We start from the raw sequence: 8602 nt of genomic DNA, 5'->3' as shown, positions 1-8602 counted from the left end.
TTTTTTTTTTTTCCTAAATTTTATTTATTCTGTTGTTGTTGAGAATACATACAGTAAAACATACACCAATTCAACAGTTTCTACATGTACAATTCAGTGATATTGATTATATTTTTAGAGTTATGCAATCTTTCTCACCCTCTTTTTCTGAGTTTGCCTTCCCTCATTAACATAAACTCACTGCCCCCAAGATTTTTATCTAATCTTTTGAGTTGCTGTTGTCAGTTTGACCGTATATAGATAGTTCTTTTAAAAAAAAGGCAGAACTTTTTTCACTAGTTAAGCTAAACTATAGTTTTAAGATGACTTCAGGGGAAGTTTAAAGTTTACCTCAGGGCAATGATTTAAGGGGTTCATTCACCCTCCATGGTTCCATGAAGTCTAGAGTCCATGACAATTTGAAATCTGTTCTGCATTTTTTTTTTGGATCAGGATTCTTTGGTGGAATCTTTGATCAAAATACTCAGTAATAGTAGCTGGGAACCATTCTATTCGGATCTTATGGCAAAGGAGGCAGTTGTTCATGGAAGCAATTAGCCACACATTCTATATCCTCTTCCTGTTCCTGACTCTCCTTCTTCCTCTGTTGATGCAGGTGAATAGAGACCAGTTGTTGTACCCTGGAGAGCCTCTTGCAAGATTTTAAGACCCCAGGCACTATGCAATGAACTAGGAGGTAGAACAGAAGCACTGAACAGGTTATTAGGCCAGTTAACTGGAAGGTTGCATGAAACCATAACCCTAAACCTCCAAATCTCCAACCATCCTATGGTTATACATAGCAGCTTCAGCAACTTTTTTTTGGGGGGGAGGAGGGGTCATTGTTGTAAATGTATCTATTGCACAATTTTTGCCAATTAAACTTTTTACAAGTGTACAACTTATTGCCAGCAATTACAATTATCAGCTGTCCAACTCTTAATGAGATTTTGTCTATCATTATTACCTCCTTTTTTCTCCCCACTTTGTTCCTATTAACCACTAATGAACATCAGTCTCTATACATTTGCCTTTTCTTCTTTTTCAGTATGTTTTTGTTGTTGTTAGGTGCCGTCAAGTTAGCTCCAAGTCATGGAGACCCTTTGTACAAAGAATGAATCACTGCCTGGTCCTAAACCATCCTTACAATCTTTGCTGTGCTCGAGGCCATCATCACAGCCGCTGTGTCGATCCATCTTATTGAGAGTCTTCCCATTTTTCTCTGACCCTCTGCTTTACCAAGCATGATGTCCTTCTCCAGGGACCAGTCCCTTCTCACAATATGACCAAAGTACATGAGATGAAGTCTGGCCATTCTCACTTGTAAGAAACATTCTGGCTATACTTCTTCCAAGGCAGATTTGTTCGTTCTTCTGGCAGTCCATGGTATTTTCATTATTCTTCACAAACAGCACAATTCAAATGATTCAATTCTTCTGTGGTCTTCCTTATTCATTGTCCAGCTTTTACGTGCCTATGTGGGTACTGAAAATACCATGGCTTAGGTCAGGCACACCTTATGTATTTTTTTATATATAAGTGAAGTCATACAATATTTGTCCTTTTGAGATTAACTTATTTCACTCCACATAATATCTTTACCCTCCATTCATACTTTACCATGTATCAAGACTTCGTTTCTCCTACTGGTTGAATAGTAGTATTCCATTGTATGTACCACATTTTGTTTATCCTTTCATCTGTTGATGGGCATTTAGGTTGTTTCCACCTTTTAGTTATTGTAAATAGTGCTGCAATGAACATTGGTGTGTAAGTCTCTTTTTGAGTCTCTGCTTTCAAGTCTCTTAGATATATTCCTAAGAATTAGGAATTCCTGGGTCATATGTTAGTTGTATTTTTAGCTTTTTGAGGAACGGCCACGCCATTTTCCACAATGTCTATACCATTTTGCATCTCCAACAGCAATGGGTAAAAGTTCCAATTTCCCCCATCTTTTCCAACAATTGCTATTTTCTGTTTTTGTTTTTGTTTTTAAATATTAGCCATCCTAGTGAGAGAGAAATGGTATCTCATTGTGGTTTTGATTTGCATCTCTCTGTTGGCTAATGATGCTGAGTATGTTTTCATGCGTTTGGTACTCTTCTTTTTGAATGTTCTCTTTGGTGGATGCCTATTCAAGTCCTTTGCATATTTTGTGATTGGATTATTTGTCATTTTGTTGTAATGTTGTCAAAGTTTTATATATATTTTGGTTATTAGATTTTTGTTGGATATATGATTTCCAAAGAAATTCTACCAGTCAGTAGCTTGTAGTTTTATTTTTTTGCTAAAGTCTTCTGATGAACAAAACTTTTTACTTTTTATGAGGTTCTGTTTATTTATTTTGTCTTTTACAGTTTTGCTTTTGTTATTATATTAGATAATCCATTGTTGAAAGCTAGGCCTGACAATGTTGCCCCTACCTGTTCTTCTAATAATTTTATGGTTTTGGTTTGCACATTTAGGTCTTTAATCCATTTTGAATTTATTTTTATGTATGGTGTGAGACATGGATCCTGTTTCATTTTTCTGCATTTTTTCTCCAATTTTCCCAGCACCATTTACTGAAGATACTCTTCTTTCCCCCATCAAATGGACTTAGCACTTCTGTTAAAAATCAGTTGATCAGAGATGTGTGAGTTTAGTTGTGAATTCTCAATTCTATTTCATGGGTCTACATGTCTGTTGCTATGCCAGGACCATGCTGTCTGGCTTACTGTAGCTGTACAGTATGTTTTAAAACCAGGAAGTGTGAGTTCTCCTACTTTTTTCTTCCTTTCAGCAGTACTTTAGCTATTGGGGTCTCTTGTCATTCCATATAAAATTGAAGACTGGTTTTTCTATTTCTGTAAAGAAGATTGTTGGAATTTTGGTTGGAATTGCATTGAATCTATAGATCACTTTGTGTAGTACTGACATCTTAACAATATTTACTCTTCCAATCCATGAATATAGACCATTTTTTCATTTATTTAAGTCTTCTTCAATCCCTTTCAGCAGTGTTCTATAGTTTTTATTGTGTAAGTCCTTCATGTCCCTGGTTAGATTTATTCCTAGGTATTTTATTCTCTTAGTGCTATTGTAAATGAAATTTCTATTGTAAATGAAATTTACAATATTGTAAATGGATTTTTTTCTCTCTTATTTCCCTTTCAGGTTTCTCATTGCTGGTGTGTAGAAACCCAACAGATTTTTGTTTGTTGATCTTATATCCTGCAGCTTTACAAATTCCTCTGTTAGCTCTAGAAGTTTTCTTGTGGACTGTTTGGCACTATATATATGTATAATCATAACATCCATGATGTCACTTTGAGGACTAAGGTGTGCCTGAACTAACCGTGGTATTTTCAGTAGCTTCATATACTCTGAAAACTGGACAGTGAACAGGAAGACAAAAGAAGAATTGATGCTTTTGAATTATGGTATTGGCAAAGAATATTAAATATACCATGGGCTGCCAGAAAAATGAACAAATATGTCTTGGAAGAAGTACAACCAGAATGCTCCTTAGAAGAGAGAATGATGAGACTTCAACTTACATACTTTGGTCATGATATCAGGAGGGACAAGGCCCTGGAGAAGGACATCATGCCTGGTAAAGTAGAGGGTCAGCAAGAAAAAGGAAGATCCTCAAGATGGATTGACATAGTGGCTACAAAAAGGGGCTCAAAGAACAATGGTTGTGCAGATGGAACAGGAGTGGGCAGTATCTTGTTCTGTTGTATATAGGGTTACTGTGAGTTGGAATCAACTCAATGACACCTAGCAACAACAACAATCGTCCATGAATAGAGATAATTTTACTTCTTTTTTTTGTATTCTAATCTGGATACCTTTTATTTCTATTTCTTATCTTATTGCCCTGGCTAGGACTTCTAATATAATATTTTACAGAAGAGGTGAGAGCAGACACCCTTGTCTTGTTCGTGATTTCAAAGGTAAAACTCTTAGTCTTTCTCCATTAAATATAACATTGTCTGTTGACTTTTCACATGTCATGAATCATATTGAAGAATTTTCCTTCTATTCCAGTCTTCTTTGGGGTTTTCATCAAGAAAGAGTGTTGGATTTTATCAAATGCTTTTTCTGCATCAATAGTGAGGATCATATTTTTCTTTTCTTTTGTTCTATTGATGTAGTGTGTTACATTGATTTATTTTCTAATATTGAACCATTCCTGCGTTCCTTGAATAAATCCCACTTGGTTGTAATTTATGACTCATTTAGTATGCTGTTGGATTCTGTTCACTAATATTTTGTTGAGGATTTTGTATCTATATTTATAAGAGATATTAGTCTGTAGCTTTTTTTTTTTTTTTTCCCCTTGGGCGTGTTTGTCTGGTTTGGGTGTCAGGGTTATGTTTGCTTCATAGAATGAATTAGGGAGTAGTCCTTACTTTTCTGTCTTTTGGAAGAGTTCCAATGGTATTGGTGTCAATTCTCTAAACGCTTGGTAAAACTCCCCATTGATGCCATTTGATCCAAAACTTTTTGTTGGGAAGTTTTTCATTAGTGATTTGATCTCTTCATTTGTTATGGGTTTGTTGAGACTTTCTATTTCTCTTGAGTCAGTTTGGGTACATTGTGTGCTTCTAAGCATTTGTCCATTTTATCTAGGTTATATAGTTCATTGCCATACAGTTATTCATAATGTTATGTCATAATTATCTTTACTTCTATTGGGTCAGTTATAATGTCTCCCCTTACATTCTTTTTTTTTTTTTTTTTTTGACTCTTCCTTCATCAATCTAGCTAAAGGTTTGCCAATTTTATTGATCTTTTCCAAGAATCAAGTTCTGGTTTTATTGATTCTCTCTATTGTCTTTCTACTTTTGATTAACATTTCATATTTTCAAAAAAATCACAAGGAAAAGATGAGCTATCAAAAAAGGACAAATTCATTTTCATGTCCATTGAAATGCCTCAAAGCAAAAAGTCTAAGGATCCTGACTCTTTTCCCATTGATGTTACTAGGGTTGGGGGCTCCTTGTTTTCTTCCTCCTGAGTTTTCTGTCTTGAAGTAAAAGTTTACTTTCCAAACTGTTGTGAAACAATCTTGCATCATTCATCAATGTTACAGTTACCATAGTATATTTATTGCTTCAGAATACAAAAAGTTGGACATCTCACAGATTTACCATACCCTCACAAGGATCTAAAAACAAACAAATGAATGAAAACTGGCTTTAAAACAAAGGCCATTAGAAAATAGCTCTGCAGTTTCTTAGAAAATTACACATACACCTACCATATGGTCTAGCCCCTCTTCTCCTAGGTATTTACCCAAGAGAAAAGAAACTATTTGTTCAGACAAATACTTGTGCATGAATGTTCATAGTAGCTTTATCTGTAATAGCCCCAAACCGGGAACAACCCAAAGATCCATCAATCAATAAATAAATAAATGTAGTAAAAACAAAATGACTAAATATATGGACTATTACTCAGCAATAAACAAGGAAAAATATTGATACATACAGCAACATGATGAGTCTCAAAATAATTATGCTGAGTGAAAGAAAACAGACAAAAATTAAAAATACTGTATGAGTCCATTTATATAAAACTTTAGAAAATGAAAACAAATTCATTATGACTACCCCAGATCAAAGGTTGCTTAAGGGGAGGGATCTAGGGAGACAGGAGTGAGATAGGAGCATGAGGAAACTTTTAGGGGTGATGGATATGTTCACTGTTGTTTATAATGATTGTGAACATATATGTTTATATATGCCATGCCATATATATATGTCATATATGTACACACACTTCTGTGGAGTGGCCGATGGGTTTGAACCACCAACCTTTTTGTTAGCAGGCAATCATTTAACCACTGTGCCACCAGTTCTCCTCAGGAGAAGAATAGTAGATATAAAACAAAAATGAAACAAAAATTTTGGATATGAAACATAAAATATCTGAAACTGTAAACAAAAATCATCAATTTGATTGATACTGAAACTCACTTTCATGCTACCAAGTGACAACAGATTCATCACTTCCTTGGAGAAGCTTTACTGGATGGAACAAACTCATTATTCTATGTTCTCACAGTGCTTCAACCTCCTCTTCAAAGCACTTGTTACAGTTGTAATACTTTCATCATCTACAAGATTGCACAATTTGGGTCTGTCTTCCCCACTGGTCTGTAAGGTCCCCATTAGTCTGTATTCCCAGTCCCCAGCACCGTGCCTAGCATAAAATAAACACACAATAAATATATTGACTGACAGATTGACTGGCTGACTGAATGAATGAATGAAAGCTGTAACCAGCTCGCAACAGACTCATTCCCCTGCTCTCATTTAAAGCATCACCACTGACTCCCTTCCTTCTTCATCAATGTAGTGATGCTGTTTGATCATGGCTACAGTTCTCACATGGCCTTATAAAATGTGCTTCCTACAGGCACTACTGAGTCCTGAATCAAGTGTGAATAAATGAATTGTGGAATGATCTGGAACAAGTTGTTTAACCCCTCTACCTCTGGGTTTCTTAGCTAAGTAAGAGAGTTGAAACTGATAGTCTCTAAGAATCCTTCCAGCTCTGATGTTCCAGGATGTTGGTTGTGGTCCAGTCTTCAAAAATTACCTCCTCCATCCCCAGGATCCTCGCTTCTTATATGTATATTTTATTGTGGTGAAACATATATACCAAGACATTCACCAATATAACAACTTCCACATTTATAACCCAGGGACATCGATGACATTTTTCATGTTGTACCACCATAATTGCTTTTCTTGTCCAAAATATCCCACCACCATTAGCATAAACTCAATGCCCTGCAAATAAAAGCTTCCATTTTCCCCCTCCCTCTTACTCCTGGTAACCACTAATAATCTTTAGTATCCTCACCTCTTAATATCCATGCCTTTGCATTGAATCAGGGCTATCTGTATGATCAATAGATTAGGGTGGAAAGAAAAGTATGCGACTTGTGAGGCTAAGTCGTAAAGGAAAAGGTCGTTGTGGCTTCTGCTTTGACCTCTTGGATCATTTGCTCTAGAGGAAACCAGCAACCCTGTCATGAGAACACTCACACAGTCCCTTAGAGAGGCCCTCATGGACAGGCACAGAGGCCTCCTACCAACACCCATGGGAGTGAACCATCTTGGAATCGGATCCTCCAGCTCTAATCAAGCCTCCAGGTGACAACAGCCCCAACCTACATCTGACTTCAATCTCGTGAGAGACCTGAACCAGAATCACCCAGCCAAGCTGCTCTCAAATTCCTGACCCACAGAAAGTGTGAAAGAGAATAACCGTTTACTGTTTCAAACCAGTAATTTTGGAATAATTTGTTATGCAGTGATAACTAATACACTGGTACAAATAGCTGTCTATCCCTCACTCTTGAATTATTTCTGCTGTAAGCAAAACACTAAAACAATTAATAAGCTAAATCTCCAAAACAGAAATGTATCTTAACTCTGAGGACCACATTAGGAATACGGAAACCCGTCTCGCCTTCATTTGGCTTCAGGGGATCTGATGCCACTATGTCTTCTTTGCTCCCTGGTCTTTCTTTTTCTTACAAGTTATTTTTCACTCCACATTCAACAATTCCACTCCTACTCTGCTTCTGATTTTCTGGATGACCTTGAGATACATTTTTGCTCTCCTGAGTGAGTTTCCAAGTCCTGCAATCAATTGTGAATGTGGACATACAGTAGGTGTTGAACAAATATTATTTACTACTTTGTTTCAGGTCCTCCAGAAAGCAGAACCTGAGGCAAGGATTGAGGTTCCAACAATTTATTTAGAAGGTGCAAATGCAGGGCAGTGAAGGTGAGGAAAAAAAGGAAATGAGGTGAGGGAAGAAGTGATTCAAGGCAAAGCAACAGATTATTGTGATGTCCTCTGATTCACTGTGAGATTCCAGGTTGCTTGTTCACTCAGTCTGAGGACTTCTCTGGAAAGAATGCAAAAAGGAATCATGACCCAGAGTTATCCACGGAGAAAGGAAGGTGGACAAGTTTATCTGCCTTGCTCTCACCTCTCTTCTCTCTCTCACTGGTCAACATTCACCCCATGGGGAGTTATTTCCCTTGCATCATCCAGTCCCTTGATGAAAGTCCAGAGAACTAGATCTGGCACCCCATGGTGTGGTGTTTCATCCAAGTCCAAAAAGCGGAGGGCATGCAGGAGCATGTGGAACACCAACCAAGAGAGAAAGGAAGCCACTGAGGGAACACAAGAAGATATATCAGAGGGCTTGGCTGTTAATTAAAAGCTTGGCAGTTAGACCCACCCAGTGGCTTCATGGAAGAAAGGCCTGGTGATCTGTTCCTGCGAATATTACAGCCTAGGAAAACTTGTGGGGTACTTAACTCTGTTACTTGGGGTCACTGTGAGTTGAAATTGACTCAACAGCACCAAACATCAACAAAGAAGGTATATACAGTGTGTGTCACACATTGGTTACCCTCATGGTCATTTCCCAATTCCTCTGATACTAACTTTCCAGCTTAGCCACAGAAAGATCTGGATTCTTGCTGTCTTGAGGGCATTGATGCCTCGGATGTGCAGTGTTGGGAGGCAATAAAGGGGGGCTGCACAGCTACCCAGAGGGATCCAGTAGTTGATCCTGTGGGCTTGGGACCATAGTCGCAGGGGACAT

Source organism: Orycteropus afer, unplaced genomic scaffold, assembly GCF_000298275.1.
Source record: "Orycteropus afer afer isolate SDZICR_OR568_19922 unplaced genomic scaffold, OryAfe1.0 scaffold00250, whole genome shotgun sequence".
NCBI lineage: Eukaryota > Metazoa > Chordata > Mammalia > Tubulidentata > Orycteropodidae > Orycteropus > Orycteropus afer.
Note: the sequence above shows the minus strand (reverse complement) of the source record.